The sequence below is a fragment of the Ictidomys tridecemlineatus genome, chromosome 5 (genome assembly GCF_052094955.1).
Source record: "Ictidomys tridecemlineatus isolate mIctTri1 chromosome 5, mIctTri1.hap1, whole genome shotgun sequence".
NCBI lineage: Eukaryota > Metazoa > Chordata > Mammalia > Rodentia > Sciuridae > Ictidomys > Ictidomys tridecemlineatus.
This window is the reverse complement of record NC_135481.1, coordinates 93,817,783-93,833,513: the sequence shown is the minus strand read 5'-3', so window position 1 is coordinate 93,833,513 and position 15,731 is coordinate 93,817,783. Positions and strand designations below refer to the sequence as shown.

Here is a 15,731-nt window from a genome sequence, read left to right as displayed (position 1 = left end):
AAGCTGACTTTGTTTATCTTCTTATTAGTTTAAATTTGGATGTGCATGGTTTTATGTTATTGGGATTTTATATGGCTACTGACACACAATTTACATAATGTGTAGATCTTGCATATTAGTGGAAGCAAATACTTTGGGGGTTTCTGCAGGCAGATTGTTTGTTGAAAATGTATTGCTTAGCAAAACATTTATATAGAGAGATTAAAAAATTCTTATATTTAAAGAAAACAAATTGTAGTCTGAAAGGAGGCTTAGAATAGTGGAAAGAACTCTGTTCTGGTAATAATAAGTTCTAAGGTCTGGTTCTAGATCTGCTAATACTCAGCTCCATATTATTGGTCTAATAGTTGGGATTCTACAAGTCTTTCTGTAGGAGGCAACTTCTATGATATTAGGAATACATTTCTGAGAGAACTATGTTGACTAGAAAGAATATATAATGTCCATTAAGGACATTGATAACAAAAAAGAACTTGGGCCTATCTCTCTCTTTTTAAGATGGGGTCTTGCTCTGTTGCCCAGGCTGATCCTGAGCTCCAGTGATCCTCCTGCCTCAGCCTCTCAAGATGCTGGGACCACAGGCGTGCTCCACCACACCTGGCTTGGGTCTGTCTCTTTAAGTACCACTTGCATCCTGGTTTGGAATCTGGGTCCTGGTCACACCCCCACCCTCTTTGGAAGGGAGCATAGGTAGCTTGGCAGAAGAGAGAACAGGTGCAGAGACAGCTAACAGGGGCTTTGTAGAAATAACAGATTTGCTGTTCTGTAATAAGCTTCGACTTTCAGTCAAATGTGTAAGATTTACACAAATAAAAGCCTTATGGTAGCTAGAGATTCATTAAGGCATGAGGTAGACTGGGGCTGTAATTTTAGGTAGGGGAAACAATGCAGTTTTTCTCTTTTCCTTCTGTGTTCTTTACTCATCCATGACCTTTACTCCAGAAAGCACAGAGGAGCAAGGTCAAGACTCATTCGTTAAAAACAACTGATTGACTAATTTAGTTCAAAAGATGTTCATTTTTTTGAGCTCTGGGCAATGGATAGCTGCAGATTTAAAGGAACAGCTGGGCCCAGGGACAGGATTGCCCCTGTCTCTGCAGGGTACTTGGTGAGCTTTTCTATGTGGAACTGCAGTGGGATGACCCAGCTCCAATTCTCCTCTGTCTTTGTAACTCAGATCAAAATTTGAATTCTCCAGAAAGAGATTTCAATTGATTAGTTTAGATCTTAGGTCCACTGTGTGGTCAGGGTGGGGGTGTCCTGTGATTAACAGCCTTGCCAGAAGAGTATGAATGGGGTGGAGACAGTTCCCCCAAAGTAAGTGTAGGAAGGGAATGAGTTTAGTGTCTATCAAAAGGAGAGACTGATGGGCAGAGAAACACCATAGTGTCCTAGGCTCCAGAACTTCTCAGGGACAGCCACTAGTGACAGCTCCATCAGGTGCCTTCCAAGTGCTCCCAGGGCACATTGGGGAATTTCAGGAGCTTTGAGAGCTGGCTGACCAGAAGGCTGCCACCCAGTGGCTGGCTGGTTTATGTCATGCAGGATAGAGTCACCTTTTTTCTAAAAGCCTTGTAAATAGTTGGCAAAGATATTCATAGCTCTTACTGGGGCTAAGGGAAGACTTCTGCTCTATATGAGTCTGAATTATAAATGAGTTTAGAAACATTATGAATCTTTTAATTACATGTAATTTATTTATTTTTTGGTACTGGGGATTGAAGCCAGGGGTGTTTTACCACTGAGCTACATCCCCACTACTTTTTATTTTTTGTTTTGAGATAGGATCTTGCTAAGTTGCTTAAGTCCTCACTAAGTTGTGATGGTTGGCTTCAAACTTGCAATCCTCCTACCTCAGCCTCCTAAGCCACTGGGATTATAACTGTGCACCACCACACTTGGCTAATTACATATGGTTGAAACCCACCACAGCTATCCTCGGTAACAATGGCCCTTGTTGGGGTACTGTTTCCAGCAGGCAGAAATAGATATGAACCAAGGCCTGAATGCCAGGAAGCCTTTGTTCTCTGATTTTCCTCTTCTCTGAACCTCTGCTACATTTCTCTCCCTGCTGAAGTTTGGTCTTCTTTAATTTTCAGTCTGCCTTTTCAGAAAACAGTTCTCCATGCTTCCAGGGTTGTATGTCCCTCACTCAAGAGCCCAAACTAAGATAAAGTTCACTCCCATTCCAAACCTGGAGCAGGGACTCCAAGAGGCCCAGCCTGAGTCAGGGGTCTGCACCTGGTTCAATCAACCAAGATGGCCAAAAGTGAACCTGAGGTAACAGAAGGTGACACCTCTGTTACCATGTGATTTTTGGATATAGGGACCATTCTTGGAAAAGAAGAGAAATTTTGGCAGAAAACTCAATTGGTATCTCCTACAGAAGTCAATTAATAACATAGGATTTGCTTACACTGCAAAGTGCTTAAGAATACCAAATTTCCCTGCTTTCATTTGATTCTTGGCAACAAATCTTATGAAGAAGACAATTCAGGTATGAATGTCCTTTACTTTACTCTGCTGTGGGGTTACTCTACTTATAAAATTCTTATCTGTTTTGTTTGACTTTACATTTTTGAGGGAAGAGACCATATTCTTTTTACCTTTGCATCTAGATACCCAATTCCTGACTCTGGGCTCTCTGTACATGGTGGGCATCAAATTAATGTTTACTAAATTGAATTTCTTTTTTTCCAGGAGAATATTAAGCTCCAGAGAGCTAAGTGGCTTGCTTCAGGAGCTCAGTTAGAGGGACAGGACCCCAATGGTTATATGGTGGCTTGCATAAGCTTCCCAGCTGAGAGACAAGGTCTCCAACAACTCAGAGAGATTGTGCTTGCAGGCAGAGGCCCAGGTTGACATCAGGAGCCTGAAATCTGCAGGCCTGCAGGAAAGCAATCCAAGTCTTTCAAGAAGTATCCTTACAGGGGATTTTAGAGCATGTGCAGAAGGCAAGTTATTAAAACATGCAATTTGCCAGATGCATCAAAGTACACCTGTAATCCCAGTAGCTTGGGAAGATAAGGCAGGAGTTCAAGTCCAGCCTCAACAACTTAGCAAGGCCCTAAGCAACTTAGCGAGACCCTGTCTCTAAATAAAATGTAAAAAAGGGCTAGGGATGTGGTTCAGTGGTTAAGTGCCCCTGGATTCAATCCCTGGTACCAGAAAACAAACAACAACAAAAATCAGTATTTTCTGGGGGAGTAGACTGAGCAATCATAGCTGCCTGCCATGTGAGCTTTCTTGGGGAGAAAGGAGAAAGAAGCTGAGGTAGACACTTGTCTTTGTGGGAAGCTTCCGACTACATAGCTGGAGGAGTCAAGGACACATGCAAGGGATGGGTGTAGTCTGGGAATGGTGGATGCAGAAGAGGGAGCCAACCAGAACATACTCAGACCCAGCTGAAGCTCACAAGCTACACAATCACTCCATCTATGCAGGAAGAGCTGTGACAAGAGGCAAGTGTGCCGAGGGTTATTAATAGGCACTAGGACATATATTAATTAAGGGAAGAATAGTCACAACAAAGACACATCAGAATCCCCCACAAAAAATACCCCAAGTATGTGAAGTATTCTGAATGCAGCTCAACCACTTCAGTAGCGTTGCAGTCAGTGTATCTGCCAGTTTTCCATTGCTGTGACAAAATACCAGAGAAAAAAGGAGGGAAGATTTCTTTTGATTTACAGTTTCCCAGGTTTCCGTCCACGGTTGCTCGATTCCATTCCTTTGGGCTGGTGGTGGTCAGAACATTAAGGCAAGGAAGCTTGGAGAGGAGCAAAGCAGAAGGTGAGGGTGGAGAGTGGTGGGTGTCAGTGAACCACTTCCTCCAACTAGGCCCCACTCCCCAGGGTTTCCACTACTTCTCAAGTGCCATGGCTGGGGAACCAAGGCTCAACACACGAGCTTTCAGGGAACATGTGGTATCAACTATAACACTGGACAAAGGGTTCAGGGTAGCAGTAGCAAGAACTTTGGTTGGTGCTTCCTCAGGCTGTGTGTTGCAATTTGTGCGCAGCAAAACAGTGCACTATTCAAAAAGAAAGGAGGGAAGGAAGGAAGGAAGGGAGGGAGGGAGGGAGGATAGAGAGGAGAGAGCAGGAAGGGGTCGGGAAGGAAGGAAGGAGAGAAGGAGGGAGAAGAAACACTAGATCGCTGACGTCAAAACCTAAGCTCAGGCCAACCCCTGAGGTTCCCTCTCTCCTTCCCACTTCCAGTCTCACGTCTGAATGGGGAAGTCGTGTGTTCCCTTTGACTGCGAGACAGCAGCTCTACTTGTTCACTCCCGGGGTGGAGGGGTGGAAATGGAACCTGGGGATCTAGGAAGCCAGAGGCTTGAACCACGCTGACCTCCCGCCAGCCCCCTGGAGGGTGCGGGGTGAGAGTTGCGGAGACCCTCCCCTTCTGCAGAGCCCCAGGGGGTTGGGCTCCAGAGGGTTGGGCTCCAGGGGGGTGGGCCCGGAGTGGGCCCGCCCACCTCAGGTGTGGGGAGGAGCAAAGGGCAGGGGCGGGGCTGCCTGTGTCACTGCGTGGTGGGTGGGGCGAAAGGGCGCCAGCATCTGCCTGCTCCGGCCTCAGCAGAAGGTGAATTTTGCTGGCAGCTAAACTGCCGGCAGGTGGAAGACTTCCGGAGCCCAAACCCGGGGACTCTGATCAGGGTTGCTGAGTCGGAAAGCCACCGCTAACACCTGCCACTCCTGTTACTTAATGGCTCTGCGCCCCAGGGTGTAAACGGAGGGCTTGTGAAAAGTACCTAGTACTAGGTTTTTGATGAAGATTTGACAGGAAAGGCATGCGAAGCTCTTGGCCTGGATCCTGACAGGCTGCTTCCCTGCCCCCCAAAAAGGTTATTTTTGCTGTTTCCCCCCCCTCAAAGTCCGGGAGTCCTTTCACAAAGACTAGACCCCACTCCCCAAGGTATCCACTACTTCTCAAGTGCCATGGCTGGGGACCAAGTCAGTGGACTCCAGGAGATGCGTGAGAAAGTTTGGCTGTTCTAATACAAAACCAAGCCCCTCCGAGGAAATGGATTCTTGGTCCCTTTCCTGCTGCTGTAACTGAACATCCTGAGTTAAGTGAATTACAAAGAATAACGGTTTGCTGGGCTTCTGAAGGCTGGGGTCCAGCACATCTGGTGAGTCATCTGAGGGGGCCCTCTGCAGAGTCCCAGAGCAGCACAGGGCATCCCATGATGAGACTGCAAGGGTGCTAGAGAGCTTGCTTTTATAACACGGCCGCTCCCTCAATAATCCCTTCAGCAATGGATGGATTAATCCATTCCGTCACTTCCCAAAAGTCCCACCTCCCAATAGTTTGGAGATGGAGTTGCCAACAAACGAGTTCTGGGGAACATTCAAACCTTAGCAGATTCTAAGTGGGTGAAACTTGGGAGTCAGAAGCAAGTGCTCTTGGGTAGGTGTGTCCCTCAACCGCTTATTACTGTAAGCCCTAATAAATAACCTCTATGAGACTTATTTTTATTTATTTTTTGTTCTAATTAGTTATACATGACAGCAGAATGCTCTTCCATTCATCGTACACAAATAGAGCACACGTTTTCACTTCTCTGGTTGTACACGAGGTAGGGTCACACCATTCGTGCAATCATACATGTCTCATTCCACCATCTTTCCTATCCCCATGCCCCCTCCCCTCCCCTTCCTCTCCTCCCTCCTCTTTGCCCAATTCAAAGTTCCTCCACTCATCCCATCCCCCTCCACACTATGGATTAGCATCCACTTATCCGAGAAAACATTCAGCCTTTTTTTGGGGGGGGGGATTGGCTTACTTTGCTTAGCATGATATTCTCCAATTCCATCGATTTACCTGTAAATGTCATAATTTTATTCTCTTTTATTTCTGAGTAATATTCCATGGTGTCTGTATACCACAGTTTCTTTATCTATTAAAGGGCATCTAGGTTGGTTCTACAGGTTCGTTACTGTGAATTGTGCTGCTATAAATGTTGATGTGGCTGAGTCACTATATTATGCTGTTTTTAAGTCCTTTGGGTATAGACTAAGGAATGGAAGATAGCTGGGTCAAATGGTGATTCCATTCCCAGTTTTCCAAGGAATCTCCATACTGCTTTCCTGATTGGCTGCACCAGTTTGCAGTCTCACCAGCAATGTATGCGTGTGCTTTTCCCCCACATCCTCGCAACACTATTGTTTCTTGTATTCTTGATAACTGCCATTCTGACTGGAGTGAGATGAAAAACTCATTTTCTTTATTAGTAAATGTGATTAAAAAGAATATCTGTTTCATAGGCTATTTTTTTTTTTGAGGGCTTACTATGTTCTTAGTACTGCCCATGTATACCTCGATCCTTAAAACTACTTTAGAAGGTACAAATGTTCTTCCCCCATTTTGTACTTGAGAAAACTGAGACTTAACAGAAAGGTTAGGTAGATTATTCTAGACCACAAAGCAAAGTCATAACAGAAGTGAGATTGAAACCTAGGCAATGTGGTTCCAGAGTCTGTGCTTCTAATCACTATACTAGCACCTGTCTATAAAAGTGTCTCCTAAATTGTGAAACACAATTTGAATGTTGGCTGCTATTACAATCAATGGTATACTTGGTAGGTAGGTGGCTTCATCTTTGTACACATTAATTGAGGGCACGAGTCAGCGCCTAACCTATGGCCTGCTACTCAATAAGCTCTCAGTGGCTCTGCCATCCCATAATAAAATAATAAAGAAGCATATCCCACGGCTGTAAGCAATTGCACCCAGAGAACAGGCAAACATCCTAAAGGTCTGACTAATGCAGGAGACTCAGTTCTTAGATCTATGAGCAAAAAATTAACAGCTTTCAACCAGAAGAGACAGAGCCATTTAAAAAAAAAAATCTTCTTTGGGTAGAAATATTAAAAACTACATGCTAAATTGGAAAATATTTTTTTTTTGTTTGAGTCTGAGTGTTTTCTAATCATCATTGTGTGCATGGTAATTTTGTGGAGTTAATGTCTCTGACTCCACTATTATTATTCAATAGTTCTTGGCTGAACTCCAGACTTTGGTAATCTACTGCCTCCCTGACACCTCCCCTTGGAGGTAGAACACTGACCTCTGACTTAGCACATCTAACATTAAGCTGCTGAGATTCTCCCCCAAATCAACTTCTCCCCCTTCTCCATTAGTGGTGATGTCAGACTTTCAGTTGCTCAGGCCCAAAACCTTTTGGCCACTTTCAGATTGATCAGCAAAACGGGTTGGTCTACTGTCAAAATATATTTTAAAATTCTAGCCTCCTTTCATGATGCCCCATTGCCCCCTCCCTTGTCTCCTCTGCTCATATTTCTTGACAGGATTATTGAATAGCCCGTCTCAGTCCCTGCGGCGGCTTTCTAAAGTCCACTGTGAACCCAGTAGCTGAGGGACCCTGTTACAGCCGTCTGACCTCACCACTCCTCTGCTCGGAGCTCCTCAGTGGCCTGGCTCAATGAAAGAGAAGTCAAAGTCCTCACATGAATGAGACCCCCAAAGCCTCCAGCAGCTCTCACTACCCTTGAGCTCTCATTCTTACTCTTTTTTTTCCCCCTGGAGCATTCTCCTGCTCCAGGGTCTTTGCACTGTCCTGCAAGCTTGCCTGAGTGCTCTTCCTCCATATCTGTATGGCTGGTTTGCTCAGTTCTTTCAGGTCTTATTTACCTCATCAAGGAGAATTCTCTGGTCACTCTGAAATGTAACTCCTTCCAGCATTTCCTATGTCCCTTCCCCATATTTTTTCCTTTTTTATATTTACCCCTTTCAAATGTTATATTTTGCATTATACTTGCTTATGTTATCTGTTTCCCACATTGCAACATGAGCTTTATGAGGGGATTTTTTGACTATTTTGTTCACTACTATAACTGTAGTGATTTTCTTTCTTTCTTTTTCAGGGATTGAACCCAGGAGTGCTCTACCACTGATCTACATCCTCATCCCTTTTTACTACGATACAGGGTTTCACTGGGTTGTGAGGCTGGCCCTCAAACTTGAGATCCTCCTGTCTCGGCCTCTCAAGTTGCTGGAATTACAGGCAAGCACCACCTCTCTTGACTAACTCTAGTGATTTTCTACACATAGTATTCATGTGTAAAAATACTTGCTGAATAAATTAGTGAATACAATAAAAAAAAGCAGAGACCCCCCAAATTAGCTATGGACCCTTTCTTTAGCAAGTTATATATCCTGTCTAGACTTTGTTTCTTTGCTTGTGAGATTGAGGAGCAGATGTCCCTGAGTTAACCTGAAAAGCTGGGAGAAGTTGTAGTGAGAAAAGATTGAAGATTTTGGTTCAAAATCCAGTAGTATCACTTGTCTAGGTCTTAGTTTCCTAACAAATTGAAAGGGTTCCACCCAGCGACCACTAGGAAAAAATGTAAAATCAAAGAGGCGCCATACCTCTCAAAACCACACGGTGGCGCATTTGTCTACCATTGTCTCTAAGAGGGTTTTGCTGTGCCAAGTCCATTACCAAACTGCTTCGGCTACTGTAAAATAGTACTGTTCAGGGACAACGGTAAGCCTTGCTGCTATCTCAGATTTTATTGGTTAGCTACATAGCAAATAACAAAAATCTCTGAATTGATATTGTTTCAGATAAGAAGGCATGTATCCCAGAAACAAAACAGTGAGTTGAGGTTTGAGCTTAAGGCTTTCTTACCAATATGATTTAATGCCCAAGGTTGAAAAGTTGAAGAATCAAAAGAGGAAGTCTTTCCTTGGTGCTAGGAGTGCAGCACCACACTATGCAAAATTAGTCCACAAGTCTGTCTGCATCCAACCAAGAAGTTCCTTCCATGAGGTAGGAGGGATAGGGAATGCATGGCATATTTGGATTCCAGGAACCTGTTTGCTTAGAAGAAGTTTGAAAGCACTGAAAGATAAAAAAAAAAAAAAAAAAAAAAAAAAAGACTGTGAACAGTTCATGACACCCAATGAGCCTGCAATTAATAGTAGCTGTTATCATTATTACTATCACCGTTATCATTATTATTATCACTGTCATCTTGAATCTGGGTTTTTTCTTTCCTCTACTATCTCTTCAGATAACAATAATGCTTTCAGTTGAAATTTGTCATAGTTAAAAATGATTTTGTAGTTCTTTATTTCAGTTACAGAAGTATAATGTGGTTATTTTAATTATATGGGAAATAAAAGTAAAATGAAGGAAAGAAAAATTGCCCATATTCTACCACTTTGCCCAGACAGTTAAGATTTTGATGCTACACACACCTACACTCACATTTGTGATCATATTGCATAAAAGCTTTTCCACTACTTTTTCATTTACCATTATATTTTGCGAATTTCCTTACATTGAAAACTTTTATACTCATCATGGTTATTAACATACTGTTCTTTTTTGGGAGCCTCTTTTATTATTATTTTAATTGACAAATAAAAATTGTATATATTTATACTATCATGTGATGTTTTGGATATGTATATACATTGTGGAATGGCTAAATCAAACTAATGAATATAGTAATGACTATGTTTATCTCCATAGTTTTTTTTTTTGTGTGTGTGTGTGTGTGGTGAGAATGCTTAAAATCTGCATTCAGCAATTTTCAAGTTTACAATAGACTGTTATTAATTATGTTCATTGTGACATACAACAGATCTCTTGGGTTTATTCCTCTTTCCTAATTGAAATTTTGTGTGCTTTGACCATCATCTCCCCAATCCCTCCAGTTCCCAGCCTCCCACCATTTTACTCTATTTCATGAGTTCTTTTTTTAGAATCCCAATATAAGCGAGATTGGTATTTTTCTTTTTGAATCCAACATACTTTTCTAACTAGAACATTTGTACATTTTAATAATAGACAATACTAAATAGCACTGGGCAAAGAAAAATCATTCTTCTAATCCCATCATCTCAATTGGAGTTGATTGCTCTTTGCATTTTGATGTATTTCCCTCAATAATGTTAATGCACATATATTCCACAAAATTAGGACTACATTACGTGTGTATTTTTTCTCTTGATTTATCCAATTTATATTTTTAAATTATTTTACTATTATAACAAATATGATTTTTTTCTTTTCACTTTATGTGATTATTTTCCCAGTCATTACACAGCCTTCACAAACCCTAATTATAGGGATAATCGCTTTAATGGAATCTCTCTCATTTGATTGACCTTTTGGGAGTCCTTGACTAAAAGGCTTAAATGAAGTCCTTGCAGACCCTTCGTGGTCATAAGCAATGTAATTTCATAGAGAGCTGTCCCAGGGGCCTACTATGCCACCAGATTGGCTGAAGCAGAAATTCTGTCTGACCTCACTTCTTGATTAAAGGCTCTGACCATTATTAAGCTGGCTCTCTAGAGACGTGACATTCTAAAAGCCCCCATAGTCTGTTCCTTTTCTGAACAAGGCTTTCATGGGAGCTAGGAGAAGAAGAAAGGAGAGAAGATTTCTTACCATTTTGATGGTAATTTTTAAAATTTGTTATTATTATTATTATTTTAATATGGTTGCTGAGGATCAAACCCAGAGCCATGCGCCTGCTAGTCAAGTGCTCTACCGCTGAGCCATAACCGCAGCCAAATACTTTTTTTAATACCTTTATTTTATTTATTTTTTATTTTTTTTAATGTGATGCCGGGGATCAAACTCAGTAACTTGCACATGGTAGGCAAGCACTCTACCACTGAGCCACAACCCCAGCCCCAAGCAGTACTAATTCTGAACAGATAGGAACTAAAATACTATCAATTGCAATAAGCACATTTACAATCTAATTGAGCACTTATATGTTGAGTACTTCCAGGAGACCCCTTAATTCATCGAATCCTTGCAACAACTCCATTTTACACACCCTTGTTTTATGAACAATGAAGTGGAAAGATGGAGTAGCTCACCTAAAGACATGCTTGTCTAGGTGGTCAGGAATCTGAACCTAAGTCTGTTTGGCTCCGAAATTTCTATTCCGTCAGCCCCAAAACCACTCACTCCCTCAAACCATTCACTTAGAATTATATTTGGTGCAAATGGACTTTATGAATTAAGAACTAGGACTCTTTTCCTGAAATGTGAGAATGAGGTGGGTGGGCTGACTTCTTTAGAAAAGGTCAATGTCTGCTACAGGAATTTTAGACCAAAGGGCTGATTTAAAATATTTCCCAAGGGAACCAAGAGGAGAGTGACTTTCATTTACTAAGTCATACTTTAGGCCAAAATAATATTAAATAATAATAACTAGGTGCTAGATTCTGCACTAAGCACCTAACATCTATCATGCCCCTTAATCATTCCAGGAGGCCAGAGAGACAGGTATTATTATCCCTAATTTCCCAGATGAGGGATCTGGGGCACAGGGGGGTAAACTTGTCTAACAGCACACAGTAAGCATGGATTCAGATTAATCAGAACCCAAGGCCCCACGTTCGTGCCCCCCAGTCTATATTGCTTGCTAGCTTTCTCTCCCTCTGGGGTTCTGCAGGTGATTCAGGAAGGAAAGAAATACACTGAATATTTACCAAGTGCCAAGTAGCATGATTTTGTATGTCTTGTCTCATTGAATCCTATACACATCCATAAAAAGCAGGTTCTCTTATTATAGCTATTTCAAAATGAGGAAATTGGGGTTCTAAATGGTGTCGTGCACAAAGTCACATGTTTTTTAAAGGCTAGAGCCAGGATGCACCAAGACCGTTTCACCTAAGTCTACTGCCAACTTGCATCACGATTGCCATTATTTTCTCCCTGCTCGGTGCTATACTTTTCAGGGTGGTGGAGAAAATTTTTCTTTTTTTTTGAATGACAATTGTCAACCCCTTTCCTCAGGAACCTAATAGGGGTCCACCTAGATTTCAAAGTCTCTTAATAACCTGTCCTTCCATTATTTCATTCGTTTCATCCCTCCTCCCCCACTCTCTCCTCTCCACTGGGTGGAATTGCTATCACTCGACCTTTTACATTCATTTCCATTCTCAGGCCTCCTAGTTGACAGACAATGGCCAACTTCAGCATCTCATCATTCAGGTTCCATCTATGCCAGTCCTCACTTGCAGCCCTGATCAAAACCTTTCATCGATAACCCTTTATCTGCTCAATGTACCCAGACTTCCCAGGCTGGCATTCCAGCCAGTCATTCAGTTGCAAATATGTGCTGAGAGTTAATTATGTGCCAGACACTCTCCAGGTGCTGGGAGAACCATCAAGAACCAGACAGACCGGTCACTGCCCTTAAGGTGAACACACTTGGTATTAAATAATTACAAATAATCAATTAAATAATTACTAGTATGAATCAAGTAATTACCAGGCCCTCTACCATCTGGTCTCAGCCTATCTTTTCAGAGTTTTTTCTCACCCTTTCGAGTCATCCAAATGGGTTGACCTTTCCAGGCTTTCCCACCTCTGAGGCTGTGTCTGCTCCCTCCTTCCTTTTCTGAACACAAGCGTTTTCCTGCTTCACCCAGAATCCTTCCAGGACCAGTTCTGGTTCTGCCTCTTCCAGGAAGCCCTGCCAGCCAACACAAGCCTGAAGGATCTCCCCTCATTTCAATTCCTAGCACTTATCCATTCAACAAATATTTACTGAATGACTTGTTGGAATGTTTGATGAGTGACTCTTCATGAGATCCTAAACACATGCTAAGACATTAAAGATTTAAATGGTACAGGGAGTTACCATTTTCTTATTCATAGGGATCACAGATTGTTTTCTTCTTTTCCTCTTTGCGGGGAGGGGAATCCATGAAACTATGTAGTAGATCATATAAGATTACAGATGAGCAAAATGATAATAAAAAATTATTCAGTTACTTGTAATCCTACTAAAAAGACCTACTATTGACATTTTTCTTTCCAGCATTTTCTCTTGCTATTTCTCTCTGTCTACACCCAGTTTGTAAAACTCCTTTCCCCCCCAGATTATAATTTTATCAAGAAATCTTTTTTTCTTATGATCTTTTAAAAAACATAAAGTACCTTTACTCTGAATCCCTGACTTTCTTCTACTTGGGTAGGAAATGGTTTTTGTCTTAAACAAAACCTAGTTGATAGACATTGTTCAATGTAGTAATACACACATATAATCCTAGCTAGATTAGTGGTAGAGGATCCCTTGGTTCAATCCCTAGTACCAGGGGAGTAAAGTGGGTGGGCTAGGGACATAGCTTAGAGGTAGCCTATCATGTTTGAGGCCCTGGATTCAATCCCCAGTACAACAACAACAACAACAAAATACCAAAACCGAAACGAACAAAAAACCAAACCAAAAACCCCAAAACCTAGATAATCTACTGAGACTCATCCATCTTTTCCAATTCATTGATCCTATGTACAGTAAGAACTCAAACATTATTTCAGAGCATTTATTTCAGGAAACCTTTCTCTTGACTTTTTCCCCTCCTCTGGTGGTACTGGGAGTTGAACCCAGAGCTTTGTGCATGCTAGGCAAATACTCTGCTATTGAGCTATATACTTAGCCATTTTTATTTTGAGACAGGTTCTCACTAAATTTCTCAGACTATGTTCCACCTGAGTAGCTGGGATCACAGGCATGTGCCACCACACCTGGCCCAGGAATCTTAAGACCTACTCTGGATTCTCTTTTGTTTTGTGGTACTGGAGACTCATGGCTTTGTGCATGTTAGGCAAGTGCTCTACCACTGAGCCTCATCCCCAGCCTGTATGCTCTTTTGAACAACACCATTTCACCTCTTTTATTTAAGACTTATATGTGTGGATTGCCTAGGTCTACAGTGTAGCCACATTCATGGGTGAGGAGCCAGGTTCCATCTATGCCAGTCCTTACTTGCAGCCCTGAGCAAGACCTTTCAGCAATAACCCTTTATCTGCTAAATGTACCCAGACTTCCCAGAATGTGCAGACTAGAACACAGGGGATCTTCTGGTCCACGCCCTCACCTTAAGGATGAGTGGGGGCAGTACATGTAAGGCACTTGCCTAAGCTCATGCTCTGCCTGGTTATTTTTCCAAACTGTTTCAGTTTTTCTAATAATAAACTCCATACTAAATTTACACAAAAGAGTAGTCAGTGAAGCACTAACTCTTGCTAAATAAATCCTATCTATCTCCAAAAAGGAAACAGTAATGCAGTTTGGTAGATACCAGGCTTGTTTTGAAATAAAAGAGAACTTTTCTTCTTAGAAGTCAACATGGCTATGATAGGATTAAAGCACAGAAGAAACATTAGGGGCCACCTATCTCTTTCTTTATGTTTGAAAAAACAGTATAACAAAGGGATGTAGGGAAGGGTTGGCCTTTGAGAATGAGTGGCAGCACAGGTTTTATGTATGTTCTGCTTGATCTGATCTCTTTACATGTCACCATGATCCAAGATGGCAATTTTACTAACCAAGAGAAACCCAAGGATTGTTGAAAAGTTAATTATCTTCAGAGACACCAACCCCACTTCATGACTGCTTTCCCAGCCGCAGTGTGAAGCCCCAGTAAGGTGGTCTCTCACCTTTTTTCTTTAAATTTTGAGGCAGGGTCTCGCTAAATTGCTAAGGCTGGCCTTGAATTTGGGATCCTCCTTCCGTAGCCTCCCAAGTACCTGGAATTACAGACCTGAGCCACAACACCTAGATAGTCTTTTGCCTTTCTGAATTTTAAAACAATGACGGTATTGGAATCTCTTCTTACAGGAACCCCAAAGGGAGAGCCGTGCGCAGTCTTCATTGAGGCGAGAAGTGTAGTTTCAAGAGTTCTTCTAATGAACATTCCAGTGGTCCTGAAAGGCTTAACTAGGAGATGAAAGGCTCTGGGGTAGGGGTGGTGGGGGCGGGTTTGGGGTAGTATGAAAGCTGATCCACCAGGTTGCACTAGGGTAGAGGCAGATCTTAAGAGGTAGAGAATCAACTAAAAAGGAAGCTGGAGAAGACAGCTCTCTCCGGGGTGCAACCCAATTCCTTTCTCCTCTGCTCACTTTCAAAAGACCCTTTAGGATGAAGAATACCGGTGCTGCCCAGTGGAGCCCCTCTACCCACCCATGGTAAACAATGGGAGCGTCTTCCCTTCCAGCCTTTTCGCTCTGAATGAACTCTCAGCGGTACCTTTTAGGACCCACCTTCCCTCCTCACACACCCAATGAGGCCGGAGCCTCTTCCTGCCGGTGTTGAACTCTCCCAGGATATGGACAGGTGCCGTGGACCAATGGTCGGAGCTGCGGCGGGCCAATGGGAGACAGCGCTGGGTCAACCTGGGGTTTGAGAATAGCAGAGCCCGCAGAGGGGGGCGGTGCGACAAAGGCGCAGGGGGTGGAGGGACCTGGGAGGCGGCCGGCGAGGCTGCCCCAACCACGGCGAGAGGAACCTGTGGACTGGCCGCCGCCGCCAATGGGAGAGCGAGCTGGTACGGGGGCGGGCCCGGGGCTGACGGCACCGCCCCCCGGGTCCGCAGGGTTGGGGCGGAGCCAGGCCCGCGTCAGGTGGTCCCGGGCGTGCGGGCGGCGCGGGGGGCGGGGCGCGGCGCGGGGCGGAGAGGGGAGCGGCAGCCGGCGGGCGGCGGCGGGCACCGGCAGCGCTAGCAGGTACCGGCGGCTGAGGAGGTGAGGCCGCCCCCGGGGGCGAGCGGGCAGGCGGGGAGTCCGGCCCGCCGCGCCCCTATGCTGCGGTGAGCGTTCGTGCTCGGCGCACTTGTCTCCCCGCCGCGCCAGCCCGGGCCAGCCAGCTCTCCCCGCCCCGCCACCTCGGGCCCTACCTGCGGCCGCCGTCGGGGGAGGGGGGTCCCCCCAGCTCTGCGGAGCCGCA

The 15,731-nt window shown here is 43.7% G+C and overlaps 1 long non-coding RNA gene across 2 annotated transcripts; it reads right to left on the bottom strand.

The window, feature by feature from the left end:
* Positions 1-8,518: 8,518 nt before the first annotated feature.
* On the bottom strand, positions 8,519-15,489 carry LOC144377872 (uncharacterized). Of its 2 annotated transcripts, none has more exons than XR_013439107.1 (2): positions 12,645-15,489; positions 8,519-8,872 (listed from the first exon to the last, which is right to left on the bottom strand). It is a non-coding gene; the product is annotated as an uncharacterized LOC144377872 (long non-coding RNA). The 2 variants fall into 2 exon arrangements; XR_013439108.1 differs by having other exon boundaries at positions 14,447-15,489.
* Positions 15,490-15,731: the final 242 nt, after the last annotated feature.